This window comes from Peromyscus eremicus, chromosome 5 (genome assembly GCF_949786415.1).
Source record: "Peromyscus eremicus chromosome 5, PerEre_H2_v1, whole genome shotgun sequence".
Lineage (NCBI taxonomy): Eukaryota > Metazoa > Chordata > Mammalia > Rodentia > Cricetidae > Peromyscus > Peromyscus eremicus.
Window position 1 is genome coordinate 54,148,607 of NC_081420.1, and position 14,142 is coordinate 54,162,748.

Below are 14,142 nucleotides of genomic sequence, written 5' to 3' on the forward strand. Positions count from 1 at the left end.
CTTAAATGGGACCATGATGCATTTTTATGAACTTTTAATCTGCATCAGTAAGGAATGCATAGAGCTAGGGACAGGGAGGGGTACAAACGTATGCTTCAGTGAAAGAGGATGTGTTTTGAAATACTTACCACTTGGAAAGCGTTTTCCAATTCCCGGGCCTCAGCTTGTTCTAGTAGACACAACCAAGAGAAGTCACTGTCAGTCTCAACCATACACTTGGAAGGCTCTCCACATTGCCAAAACAAGAAACTTTCTTACCTCTGCTCTTGTCCTTCTCCACTTCCTCTCCATCAATAAAGAACACTATTAAACACAATATATCCAGTGTTTTCTTGATTTATTTCCATTCTTTTAGCTCTGACAATGTACAAGTACAAATCCATACCCACATATGCCTTCTTTGAGGCCTCCAATTTCTGCCAGTCCATGTATAAATTATCTTGAACAATATTTACCCGGGTCAGTGTTCACTGGGTTTTGTCACTTCCATTAGGCTGTGAGATGTTTAATGAAAGCTTGTGAAGAGACTTTCCAAAGCTATTCATGTATTCAAATGGGAAGGCTACTGCCTGGGTCATTAATTATCCAAAGAGAATTTGCTAATTTAAACCAGGAAAAGGAACAGCCCAGACATGTAAGGACACCCTGGCTGAAACTGTACCTTAGAAACTATGAAGATTCTATTTGTAGATAGGAAGGAGTTTTGAGCTGGTGGTAGGTAAAACTGCTGCTAATAAAGTCCTGTGAGAAATAAGGCATGCATAGGGAGGGGCCAGTGCTCTGCAGCAGAGCAGAGTGCTGTGGCCTTGGTGTACCTGTTCATGTTAGAAGACACAGCACAAATTATTGGGAGGCAATAGCATGTGAAGCTTGGGGCACACTGTAAGGTTGAAAGCATAAAAAACATCGTATTTAAGATTCCTTTTGCAGAAAGAATGACCAAGCATGATGGCCTGCCAGCAGGGTTACTATGTGCTCTGGAACTCAGAAAAGCAAAAGGCCTTAAGGTTATCTCTTTCGTAGATGTCTATGGTTCATTTCCAGACCGGAAGTGAAGGATATGCCAGCAAATTCTGCTCTGAGAGTGAATCAATTGTCCATGGTATGGTATGGATTCCCAACTGTAAGAAATGGAAGTCAATATAAAGAGAATTTTCTATCTAGAGACAAGTGAGAGGTCTAGATGGAGAGGGGATTTTCTTCTATTACCAAAAAAGGTTTTATTTTCTGGTAGAGGGTAGAAAAAAATGGTCAGAGTAAGATAGTCATTTCTCTGACATCAATTAAAAATATCTCCATGGTTACTCATTATGAGTATATAGTTACATTTATTTTAAAATACAGGATTTACTTTGTTGCTGATTTCTGGGCTGCAGACTGTGCTTTCTTCTCTAAATAACTTCTATTGCTTTATTTCTCTCTCATTTCTTTCAGAGGGCTTCGAGACATAGTCCAAGGAAGACTGAGCAACTTCAATGGTTCAATAGGTTGATTTATAACAATGATTGAAAGAAAGGAGAAAAGAAAAGATAGACAACAAAGGTAGAAGACAACGTACTAACTGGGAAATTCCCACTGCATAGAGTACTTTACTAAGGGTTCACCCCAATGATGACATTTTAATTTATGCCCCAAAGGAGGAAAAGAGAAGAGTGAGGAAAAGAGGACAGAGGAAGAGGGAAGGGGGTGGAGACAGACAGGAGAGCAGAGGAGAGGAAATGGGAGGGGAGAGGAGACAGGAGAGGAGAGGGGAGGGGAGAGGAGATGGGAGGGGAGGGGAGGGGAAGAGAGGAGAGGGGAAGGGAGGAGAAGGGAGGAGAGGAGAGAGAGGGGATGGAAGGGGAGGGGAGGGGAGGGGAAGGGAAGGGAAGAGAGGTAAAGACATCTTTCCATGACTTACAGATGTGAATCTCAGGCAAGGCTATGTTAGTAAGTTTGCCTGAACTAGGTGACTTCAGTTATGAGAAGCTGTAACATTGTCATATATTTAAGATTCTAAAGTCCACTTTCATCTCTTCAAAAAGAGGTGGCCTCTTATTGCTAAGTGTGTTGGAGTGTTTCAATTTTATTGAGCTGATTAAATCTCGCGGATTATGTTTTAGTAGGTGTGTAGGGATCAAGCAATCAGGAGGAGCGAGGGAGAAAAGTTACAGAGAAAGTTATCAGAAAGGAACTTTGGCCTTGAGGAGAGAGTGGAATTTTAACAGATGATGATGAGAAACATTGCTGTCCTACAACTTAAGAAGGCCCATGGGAATAACTAGCACATAGGGCACCAGCTTAAGACTGGATTTCTCACAATGTTGCATAAGATCGCGACTATATTGCAAATTAAAAGTTAGGTGCCAAAGAGCTTTGGATGATTCGGCATGCTTCCCTCTTTTGGGCTGTGACATTTGAGATCATGATAGGAGCCCAGGAACAGCAAAGAACCCTCCCAAGGTGTGCCTGCATGCTCAAACAGATTGCTTCTGTCAGGTTAGATCAGCTTATTCACTGTGCTCCTCCCAGAAATTCTGCAGTCTTTGAAGCAATTAAAAAAAAAAAAAAACTTTATCAGCAAAAGACACTTCCACATCTGAAGGTCGAGCTTCTAGCATACATCTCTCTGTTTTCTAACTGATTTGACCATAGCTGATTAATTCAGTTAAAGATTCTTCTTTCCAAGATGAGCTACTTCATTTTCATCCCTCCAGATTTGAAATGGAAGCTTCTAGAATGCAGTCAGTTTCACTGAGAATTAGAATTCTTACAGCAGGCAAGCACAATGGTCACAATGAGGTGGTCAGATTCTGCTGTATGAAATAGCAGGATAGCAGAGGAAAGGAGGGAGGAAGCACGGAGGGGGGAAAGGGGAGACAAGATGAAGAAGAGAGGGAAGAAATGAGAGAGAGAGAGAGAGAGAGAGAGAGAGAGAGAGAGAGAGAGAGAGAGAGAGAGAGAGAGAGAGGAGAGAGAGAGCCATAGAAGCAAACACTGTAGATGGAAGAGGATGTAGATGGAAGAGGAACCCAGACCCAGGGCTCCCTAATTCCTTGGACCCTTGGATGTACCCCTTCACATGCAGCTGACAGGACAATCAGATTATTCTTGTCTCTTCAACCTCTGTAACTGATCCCTGCAACAACACCCCTGCATTACATTTGAGTATTATATTGTTCTATAGTTTAAGCTTTCAATTAAACTCAGCTGATCTTGTGTTTGTGTGTGTATATGTATCTCTGTGTGTCCTCTTCTCCGTTCTTGTCATGTGAAAAAAAAAAGTCATCTCTTTGCCACCAATGTGCATACAGATGACCAAGAGCCTCCTAGAGGTTGGAATGAGAAATAAATGTAGCAGTATTTAAAACACCATAAACAAATACTAAGTCACTGCCTATGAAATATCTATGTTTTTCCTTATAATTGTGAGCCTCTTACAAAGGTGGACCTGTGACAATTTCTTGCTAACATGTAGACTACTGAAAGTCCTGTTTTACTTGGGGAATGAAATAATGAGGAGGGGTCTGTTTTGCTGTGTCATTTCTCTCTTGTAGGGCCACAACATTTTTAAGGCCCTCTGCTCTAGAAGATACAATACAGGTAGTGAGAGCCTGTATTCGGTGGATAGATAGCTTGAATGACAGAACCTTAGCAAACTCTCCTCTGGCTTGCACTGTAATGGAGATACATTAACAAAATAAATGTTATTTTGTTGATCTGTGCTGTGGTTTGAGTATAACAGGCCCCCAACAGCCCTGTGTGTTTGTACACTTGGTCCATAGATAATGGTATTATTTGTCAAGGTTGTTGGGTTTTGAGCAGGTGAGGAGTGGTTGGAATAAATAGGTTACTAAGATTCAAGCCTTGAATGTTGTGGCCTGCTTGTGACCCCAATTTCATTCTCTACTTTCTAGCCACACAGATTCTGCCACCACTCTACCATCCCATAATGTACTCTTAAAGCAGGGGCCAAAATGATCCTTCCTTACTTAAGTTTCTCCTTGTCAGGAACTCGGTCGATGCAGCAATGGAAATGACTGGTACATGCTAAGGTTTTGGAGTTATTTCCTAGTTCATGATCCTCTCAAGCATCAACAAACAAATGTGATGCTTCCAACCCACCCACCAAACTCAGATAGGACACGCATTTGATTAATAAATGAAACAGAGAAGTATCATTTGACAGCCCTGGACCTTCGTATCCCATGTTTTCCTTCTTAGTGAAGAGCAAACACAATGGGAAGAAGAAACGTGCTAACGATGAAGCCTCTGTGTGTCAATCAATTCTATTTCCTCCCACACTTACCGTGCTGTGCTTAACCAGGGACAGTCTACCTAAAAAAAAAAATTAACTTTAGAAATCTAACCTGTACATGGATCAAAGTACCTGTATTGCAGAGTTATAACAATCAAGCAGTAGAGTACAGGTGATGCTAAAGTATATTGAGGATTCAACTAATAGAAGCTACCATGACTAGATGGTTAGTAAATAGATTGACTAATAATATCTGTGAAATAGACATTTGTCCTGATACAAGCACTTCAGCATTAAGTCTCATGTGGTCCCTTGGGACCTTTGCCATTATTCAAGCATATTGCTGGGTGGGAAGGTTCTGAACATGGTAACTTGAACATTGGGTTTTTGTTACTAGCACTTTCCATGGGCTTGCACATATCTGTGCCTATCAGCCCTAGAAGAGAAAAGTCCAGTGAAAGCAGGGGAGGGTTGACACCTTGGTAATCCATTGCAGAGACTAGCAGAGTCTTGCCTAAGGAAAGTTTCAAGCACTCATTAGGCAGTAAAGCATAGCTAGCTCGTAAACAAATTTGTTTTTAATTCCAGTGCTTGTTTTGTGGTATTTTTCACAGCTTGAGTTAAGCTACTTCATGTTCCTTTACTGGGGAAAGGCACTGCACAAGACTGGTCTAGCTTGCTTTGTAACCCGCTTTGCAGGCTCCTAAATACATACCATTTCTGAATATTTACAGAGAGAAATTTCAAGTTTTATTGGGTGTGCTGAGAAAAAATGATAAGAATCTGTCTAGAGTGTAGCAAGATCTCAGCAAAGTGACAAATGTCCCATGGCTGTAATTAAGCCAAAGGTCCTTGGCAAGGGATGCCTTGGGGCCTGGCTGGCACCCCAGATTTTAGTGTCTTCATGGGTGAGGCAGCACATCTAGAAGTGTGACTGGACTTGTTACTAGAGGAAAGGCTTTAGTTATTGAGGGCAACCTTTTTCTTCTTTGTATTCCTGAAACTAGAAGAGTGAGAGGGTGCTGTGTTGACTCAGCTAGTTGCCTGGTGGAGTGGGCTGATTACAAAGTCCAAGCGTAAGTTCAACAGGTACCCACATGCAATGAGGTAGAAATAAAAGCTTTAGCTGGAATGAGTTTGCACACAGCAATTTCAACCAATGCCTCTTAAATTTCCAAGACTCTGGAATCAGTAGTGAAAGTAGGGAAGTTCCCATTGGGGGAAACAGGAAAACAGAAACAAAGCCATGCTAAAGTGGAAGTGCTCCCTTTACCCCTTTATTCTCTGTCTACATACAGACACCGTAACTATGCAGACTTCTCTCTATATTTTTATATTATCCCACAGGACTCCTATTTATTTTAGTTTGCTGTTGTTATTATTATTGCTAAAATATCTAAACTGTTTCTATTTCTAAGTTGAATATTAACTAGAAGTTTAATTTTTAGAAATGCACTCGTATCTTACTCTAAAGATTTGAAGGTACTTTCCAATGGTCCATGTCTTCTTAAAATTCTCTGAGTCTCTAAAATAGCATCATTTCTTTCACCATGGCTCAGCAAAAAAAAAAAAAAAAAAAAAAAAAAAAAAAGCACCAATTTTGAGATCTTCTTGTGAGGAAAGTTCTGAAGAACCCCTAACCTAAGAAGCTTCTTGGAAACAGCCTGGCTTTTGCCAAAGCTTTGTATTACTTCCCCAGAAATTGTATCCTTTACAAATTTTTCCAGTACATCTCATTTGTTAAATCAATCAAATATGTCAAGATTCAGGATGTTGTTTCCCACAAAGTAGTAGCTGGCCACATTGGATATACTCTGCAGAATATCTCATGCCTTAGGATTATCTTAGGTGTCATTATATTCTGTTGCCAGATTGTGATCAGAGACTGAAGGTGGAGTTGACAGTTACTATGACAGAATGAATCTTGTTGAGAAGAAATCAGATTTTCAGAGGATCTCAGGGATCCTCATACAGATCAGGAATCTCACCAGGATAAAAAATAACACTATTTTTCTGTCACTGTTCTGATTAAGACTGTAGAGAGGGTGGTAAGAGAAAGCCATTCTCCAGATGTGACATCACATGTGTTTGTGTGCTCACCTTGTAGACAGATATGTCACCTTAGAAACTTTATGTCCAGGGCTTGGATGCAGGTGGGCAACTTGAGCCTTGTCTTTCAGTACTGTGTGAGAGTCATTGAGTATTCTTGGTCAAGGGCATTACAATCTGATCAACCTTGATTTTGATTTCTAACTCTTTTCTTTCTTCTGTGACTTTAAGAACATTACATAAATTCTCTAAGCCCACTTTCCATTTTGTAAATCAGGGTTTATTATAATTTTTATTTTTTGAGGAAGTAAAATCTTAAAGGATATAACTAGAAAATTAACAACAGGGATCACCTTCCTCTTCAATGATTTTGGAAGAAAATGTTCTTTCTTTGCTCCAGGAAAGCTCTAAATATTCAATCTACTTGCCTGCTTATTAAACAGAAGTGAGACTGCCTTCACTAGAAAAGCCCACTTTCTCTTCTGTCTCTGCGTCTCATATATTGTCTTTTCTTGGAGGTAATCTTTCAAAATGTCATTCTCAACTATGTGTGGATCCTTTCATACACAGAAGACATATCTCAACAGCCTTTGTATAGAAAACAAGCACAGTGTGAACAAACAGCACACTCTCTTTTGACCCCTCGCCTCACATGCCTCGTCCATCCCCATTGTCATTCACATAAAAACTCCTTGGAATATTGTCTGAAAAATTTCTCCCCAACTTTTTTACTCCTCTTCATTTTCTCCTTGGAGTTAACAATTGTCATGGCTTTTGGGGGACTGCTCTGTTTGGCCTTTGTTTTCCAAGGCCTCTCTTATTAATCCATCCCCAAACCTTCTCCAAGGATTTCACAATTCTGCTCTGAGTACAGCAGGTACCACTGAGGTAGATCTCTCCCAGAGTTAAGAGAGCCCTTCACACTATGCTTGTTGCCTGTATGACCACTGCTCACTGCTCCATAGCCTGCCTTTACTGTCACAGAAGTGGTTCTCCACATCTTTCCATGTTATGCTTTCTCATTTCCAAAGATACATCTTTTAACTCTTCCTGTTAAGAGAAGAATCAGTTCTCAAAGCAACACCTAAAGACAAAATGCCAGAATATGAATTTTTGGAGATATTTTAGCTTTTACAAATAGTAGTCGAATATAGGATCCATCATGGCAATCAGTCATTATTACGTTAGAGTTATGAAGGGAAGCCCTGCTGTTTCAAAGCTTTCATGGTTGCTGTTAAGAAGTCTAAAGCCATTCTGGCCTTTGATCTACTAAATACAATCTGGTTTTAATCTGTTAGACCCTCCCTTTGTACACACTATGCTGAAACTTCTCAGCAGAATTATTTGTTGTAATTCTATTTCCATCTCTTGCTGTGAGCTCTCATTCGGTCTTTTTTTTTTTTTGTATAGAAATCCTTCGGCTATAGGAAATGTGATTGAAGTAGTACTTTGATGGTTTCTTACTCAGAATTATCTCCTTTTTTCCTTGTTTCTTTGTTAACTAAAATTTAGACACTCATGATTCCTCCTGCTTCTAAAAATGTTTTCCTAATGTTTTTCTTTTCTTGCTTCTTCCTTTGGCTAGCTGTTCTTAGAGGGTTCCCCAATATGAATTCCAGACATTCTCTTAGTGATCTGTCTTATATCCTGCACACAATTCACAGTACTATTTTTAATCTCTAGATATTTCATATTTTCTCATATACCATGTGTTCTGGCTTCTCAGACACAATCTAAGCTTCAGTTTCTCAGAATATTAAAATGTTTTGTTTACATATATGGGGATTTTATTGTCTTTTCACAATTTCTGTTTCTTTCAAGTGCACTTTGTTTTATTTGTTGCTGTTTGTTTTTGTCTTGGTGTGAAATGTTTCCACATTAGAAATTCTTCTCATATATCTAGTGGTTCCTTGTTTTCTGACATTAATTATATAAATAATTGGGTAGTAATTTTCCCACCACTAGGCTTAGATTCAATTTCTCTGGGTCAGTGGTTACTCACATTACATTTGCTTTGAAGATTTTTAAAACTGCCAATGTTCATTTTGTTTGTTTTATGTTATACTTTTAATTAAGGGTTTGTGTCTTTACAAATGTTTATAATTGCTTGGCTTGATTTAGATGAGAGAAAAAGTAGGAAGCTGTGTTATTTCTGCCATCATTACCTGTCAGTTTCTTTCTCGTGTTCAGGGCCATTTATCCCCGATGGACTGTCCTGACAGGGTTCGAACCAACTTCATCAATACAAGGGTCTTCATCTGCCACAGCCACAGACCACTTTTTCTTTTACATGCTTCTTAGACCACCACTGTCCTATACTTTCTGAAGCACTGTTTAGACAATGTTTGTTATGATGATCTGATGAGCAGCAAGCCCATGCCAGGCAGTTTTTCACCCTGTTACACCAAATTGAGCACCTAGACACAGGGTACAGTCCAGATAGAGACCAGTCTTGTGTGTAGATTTGTATGATGCTGAAAACATCTTACTTCCCTTTTCAACCATTGTGTAGATGGAGAGAGATCATCAGGTTCCATGCCCTGGCATCCACTGCTCTAGTCTGGTGGACAGACATCTTTGCATATCTGTGTTACTACCTAAAAAGAATAATATACATCCAAATGCATTTTAATAAACAATCACTGTATTTTAGTTTTGCTTTGTTGATTGTAAGCTCCAATAAATTGCTTTATGCACGTTATGTCTGTTGCAGAATTTGTTCAGGATTGACTTCATGAAACCATGAAAGCAGCAAGCCCGTGTCAGACTTTCCCTTTACTAAGACTCTCCAGTGTTTTTCATTGTATGTGAGTAGCCTATAATAACACTGTAACACACTGTCCTTCATTAAGGTTTTGTGTTCATTGACACATACAAATACATTATTTGAATTTAATCCATCCTAAGAGGGGAACTTTCCAATTCTTGTGGAGAGATAAGATTATATTGAGATAAATAGTAACAAAAATTATACTAATAAAAGGAAATAACCACTTTTGCATTCTGTTTATATCATGTCAGCTTGATGCTTTGTCCCATATAATAACCTAAGAAAAAGAAAATGTAAATTTTAGTTAGTTCTACTTATTTTTTTAACTGTGAAGATGGGACTTAGCCTGAAAAGATGGCTCAGCAGTTAAGAACAGGTACTGATCTTATAGAGGATCCAAGGTCAGTTCCTAGCACCTTAAAGTGATTAGAACCAACTATAATCCATTATCCAGCTCTTGCCTCCTGCAGCACTCAGTAGCATATGGCATACACACTTATACATATTCACACACATACGAATGGCAGGCAATGACCTGACTCGCTTTGAACATGCATACATATGTATACATAGTTAAAAATAATAAAATAATTTTTAAAAAGATAGAGTTCACTCTTTCTTATCTCTGTTTGTTTTCCTTCTCCTTTTACCTTAGTTCATATTCTCATAGGTCCGGGACACCATTGTGTATGTTAATTGATGCTAGAGTTTTCCTGCCTGGCCCACGGTCAGGGCAAATCAATCTCACCCACAGCTGCTCAGACCCAACCAAGTAAACACAGAGACTTATATTGCTTTCAAACTGTATGGCCATGGCAAGCTTCTTGCTAATTGTTCTTACAGCTTAAATTAATCCATTTCTATTAATCTATACCTTGCCACATGGCTCGTGGCTTACCGGCATCTTCCCATGCAGCTTGTCATCATGGCGGCTGGCAGTGTCTCTCTGACTCAGCCTTCCACTTCCCAGAATTCTTTTCCTTGTCCCGCCTATACTTCCTGCCTAGCCAATGGCCAATCAGTGATTTATTTACTGACCAATCAGCAACATACTTGACATACAGACCATCCCACAGCACCTCCCCTTTTCTTTTCTTAAAAAGGAAGGTTTTAACCTTTGCATATCTCCAAAGTCAGCTTGGCATATTTGGGAATTTGGGCGTAGTTTCTCTTACTACTTCCTGCTGGAGGGGGGCGCTGTATCTTATGGGGAAACAAAGAAAATTTTAGGATTATGGAATAGTCCATGAGGGTGTATCGTCTGAGCCAGTTGCCTTGAAACGGTTCTGGATGTTGGAACATCTGGGCCATGGTGTCATCGGAGACCTTTCAGGTGGTCTTGGCTGGTCAAATCTGATGTATCTTAATCTGGAACAAATCCATAGCCTCTGGCTTTCTGTGAAAACAAAAGCAGAGCCTCCTTTCCAAAGCAACATATCTTTACATCCAAATTTTGAAGTCAAGGTACCCTTAAAATATACATTTTGGCATAACTCAACAGCTTTTGTAATTAAATGTTTTTCTTTAGTTACGAATATCAAAGAGAACATAATCCAGATTCTCTGTGTGGTAGCCATCTTTACGTGGCTTATTTCTTTATATTAGCTTAAGCCTATTGCTTTAAACTGCAGCCTTCTAAGCCTGAAACAGCGCTGGCGCTGTGGTTGCTGGTTCGGCCCACTTCAGCTTTCCAACATGGCGGTAGTACGTTTTCCGCCAGCTCTGGGAGCCATCAACTCTTAGAAATAGTGGGTCTATGCTTCTATCAAAGCAACGTGTAGCCCAGAAACCTCTTTTTTTTTTTTTTTTTTTGTATTAGCATAGGCTAAATCCACCACACAGCTTAATGTGCCACTTGCAGAGGCCTCATTCCTGCCATACGGCGGCAGGTCGAGCACACATGCTAGGAACCCGCCAGTAGCTCAAACCAGCAGCTGCCGCTCATTTGAGAGAGACAATTAGGAAGCTGTTTTTAGCTCCGTTTTAGAATCTTTTTTCTCAGTTTTTAGGTGGAAACTCTTGCCCCACGTTGGGCGCCATTTGTTGCTAGAGTTTTCCTGCCTGGCCCACGGTCAGGGCAAATCTCTCTCACCCGCCAGTCCCACAGCTGCTCAGACCCAACCAAGTAAACACAGAGACTTATATTGCTTTCAAACTGTATGGCCGTGGCAAGCTTCTTGCTAATTGTTCTTACAGCTTAAATTAATCCATTTCTATTAATCTATACCTTGCCACATGGCTCGTGGCTTACCGGCATCTTCCCATGCAGCTTGTCATCATGGCGGCTGGCAGTGTCTCTCTGACTCAGCCTTCCACTTCCCAGAATTCTTTTCCTTGTCCCGCCTATACTTCCTGCCTAGCCAATGGCCAATCAGTGATTTATTTACTGACCAATCAGCAACATACTTGACATACAGACCATCCCACAGCAGTTAATGCTTAAAATAAGGCTGGAAGAAAGTATTTGTTTACATACATTGTTTTCATGAGTATGTCATCTCATCCATTCCCCACACTTTGGGGTCTTCACATTTTAGAGAGATTTCATTTTTAATATCATTAAAACTTGTTATTTTTTAAATCTCATTAGATCATTGCTACTATATTCTGAGGAAAAGGACTATTTTCAGTGAGAATGATTTTATCATGACAAAAGCTGCTTTCTAACCAGAAGTAGAAGAGTAGAAGAACAAAAACCAAACAATCAGTTCTGTTTGATCCAAGGCTGGCATTCATAAGCAGATTCCAAGGGCAAAACATCTTCACACTTGTTCTGTTGTGCTGATCATAGCCTTGACCTTGGTGTTTTACTGTATTGCTGGGTTTGGGAAATATTGGTCTGGCTTAAAAGGCAGCTGTGATTGTTACACTGAACTTCCTGCTAACCTGAGTTGAAACTAAACTCATGGAGGAAAGAGCAGAAAAGATGGAGGTCCTGACCTCAAAAGGAATATGTATCAACCTATATAGCTGGGCCCAGCTTACCCTGTGCTGTTAATCTGATGCCAGATAGATGTCTATAGCCATATTCTTCTTTAGTGGGATGAATTGAATGAGAAAGGGAAATATGGCTAGGGAAAAATACAGGCAACATCCAAGGCAAGGTCTTAGGACAAAAAGACTGGTTGATGATTCAGAAGCAAAACTTTCAAAGTAGGAAGAAAATTAAACCAATATGTAGCCAACAGGGAGGGCCCCTATAACCCCAAATTCAAAGAACACTCACAGAGCAGTGGTATCATGTACATTTTCATTGTTCTCCTCCCTGCCTGTTTTTAAAAGCTGTGAAGACCACACAAGGGCTGGTGGACCAAAGAGTTTCTATTCTCAAAGGGAAAGAGAACAGACTTGGCTTTGCCAGTCCTTTAGTGCACAGATCAAAGATTCTAAGAACTAGCCAACAGAGAAATGCAATGTGCCTAATACATTTGTTTCTGAAAACCTGGCAGATTAAAGTAAATGGTGAACTGAAATTAACTATAAAAAAAAGTTAAAAGGAGATCCATTGTGAATATTCTGTTAAAAATGTTTTAAAGAAGAAGCCAATGGAATGGTACAAAAAGACTATTCTTTGGTCTAGAAGGAAAGGGTATGAAATGACCTGCCTCTCTTTGGCTGTGCATGCATACATGTGAGTGTATGAATATGTGTGCTTGTGTGTTTATGCTCATGTACACATGAACTCATACATACTTGAACGCATATATATATATATATATATATATATATATATATATGTAGGATTTAATGCATTTGCATACGTGTATATGTTTGCTATGATTGAATGATGTATGCATGTGGTTTTGAGTGTTACTGGACCTAGGTGGTTTTCTTCCAAGAGCCAAGTCAGTATTCAAAGTCAACCTAAATGGGACAGAACATAACCAAATCTACTCTATGATACTAAAAAATGGTTTGATCCAGTTGCCTAGTATCAAGCTCTAAGAAGCATAGTTCAGCATTGTTTGCCAAGAACAGTTAATCCTTTAAAAATTTAATTTAATACATATTAGTTCTATGGCTACGCTTGTGTCCTCATGTATATTGTTTAATGGGGGTTTGGGAGAATTGCCCCAGATCTGTGACAAATTACTCCATGTTTTAACATTGAAAACCAAGTGTCTCATGGTCTTCTGTGAAAACAGCTGTCTTAAGAAGTAAAGCTGAGCTGTCTGAAAATAAGGATTTTCTTTTAACGTATCATAGTAACCACTATATTTTGTGTTGAAAAAAATCACTCTCTATAGCCATTCTGTTTTAATACTGTCTGAGCTCACTCATCCAATTAATGTTATAGAATAGATACAATATTTTATATGGGACAACCCACAGGAGGAATTTCATATTCATCCTTTATACTGACATAGCATAGTATGAATGAGCCTGTTCGGAAATATCTATCCATTTCATGTGAATGGCTAAGCCACCTGCTGCAAATTCTGCAACTGTCATTTATTACTGATACAGTGAACATTTTCTTACACAGTAATAGGATCACTTAAAAAACCCATAAATCTACTAAGTATTGTGAATTATTTTAAAATCTGTGACTTATTTTCTTTTAAGTAATTAAAGACAAATTGATCATATTATGCACTGCCAGTTTTGAAGTAAAGATATAGTTTGCTGGTTTTTGTTTTTGTTTTTGTTTTTGATTGGTACATCAATATTGGTAATTATAGTTAACTAAAGTTGGACTTCCTAGGATATGAGTACAGTGTTCCTGATTAAGAAAAATATTTTTTTGTGGTGGGGAAAAAGTATCCATGATATTTAAGTTTATGAAGAAAAGAAACAAACATGACATTTAGAAGTATCTCATACAAATGTAATATAAATGCCATAAATCTTTAAAACATACTGCCAGTTTTAAAAGTCACATACCCAAAGCTGCTGCTGCTTGTGGTGATAGTACTCACTTATATAAATAACTTTTATTATAGAGACAATCAAACCATATTTGTAGCTCCTATTGTGTTCAAAGTACAGTTTATCCTACATTGTACAAGTGAAGTAAAAGTGATATCAGTTTTGATTCAGAAAAGTCAGTATGTTGTGTAAATTTAAAAATAATTTAGAAGACTGG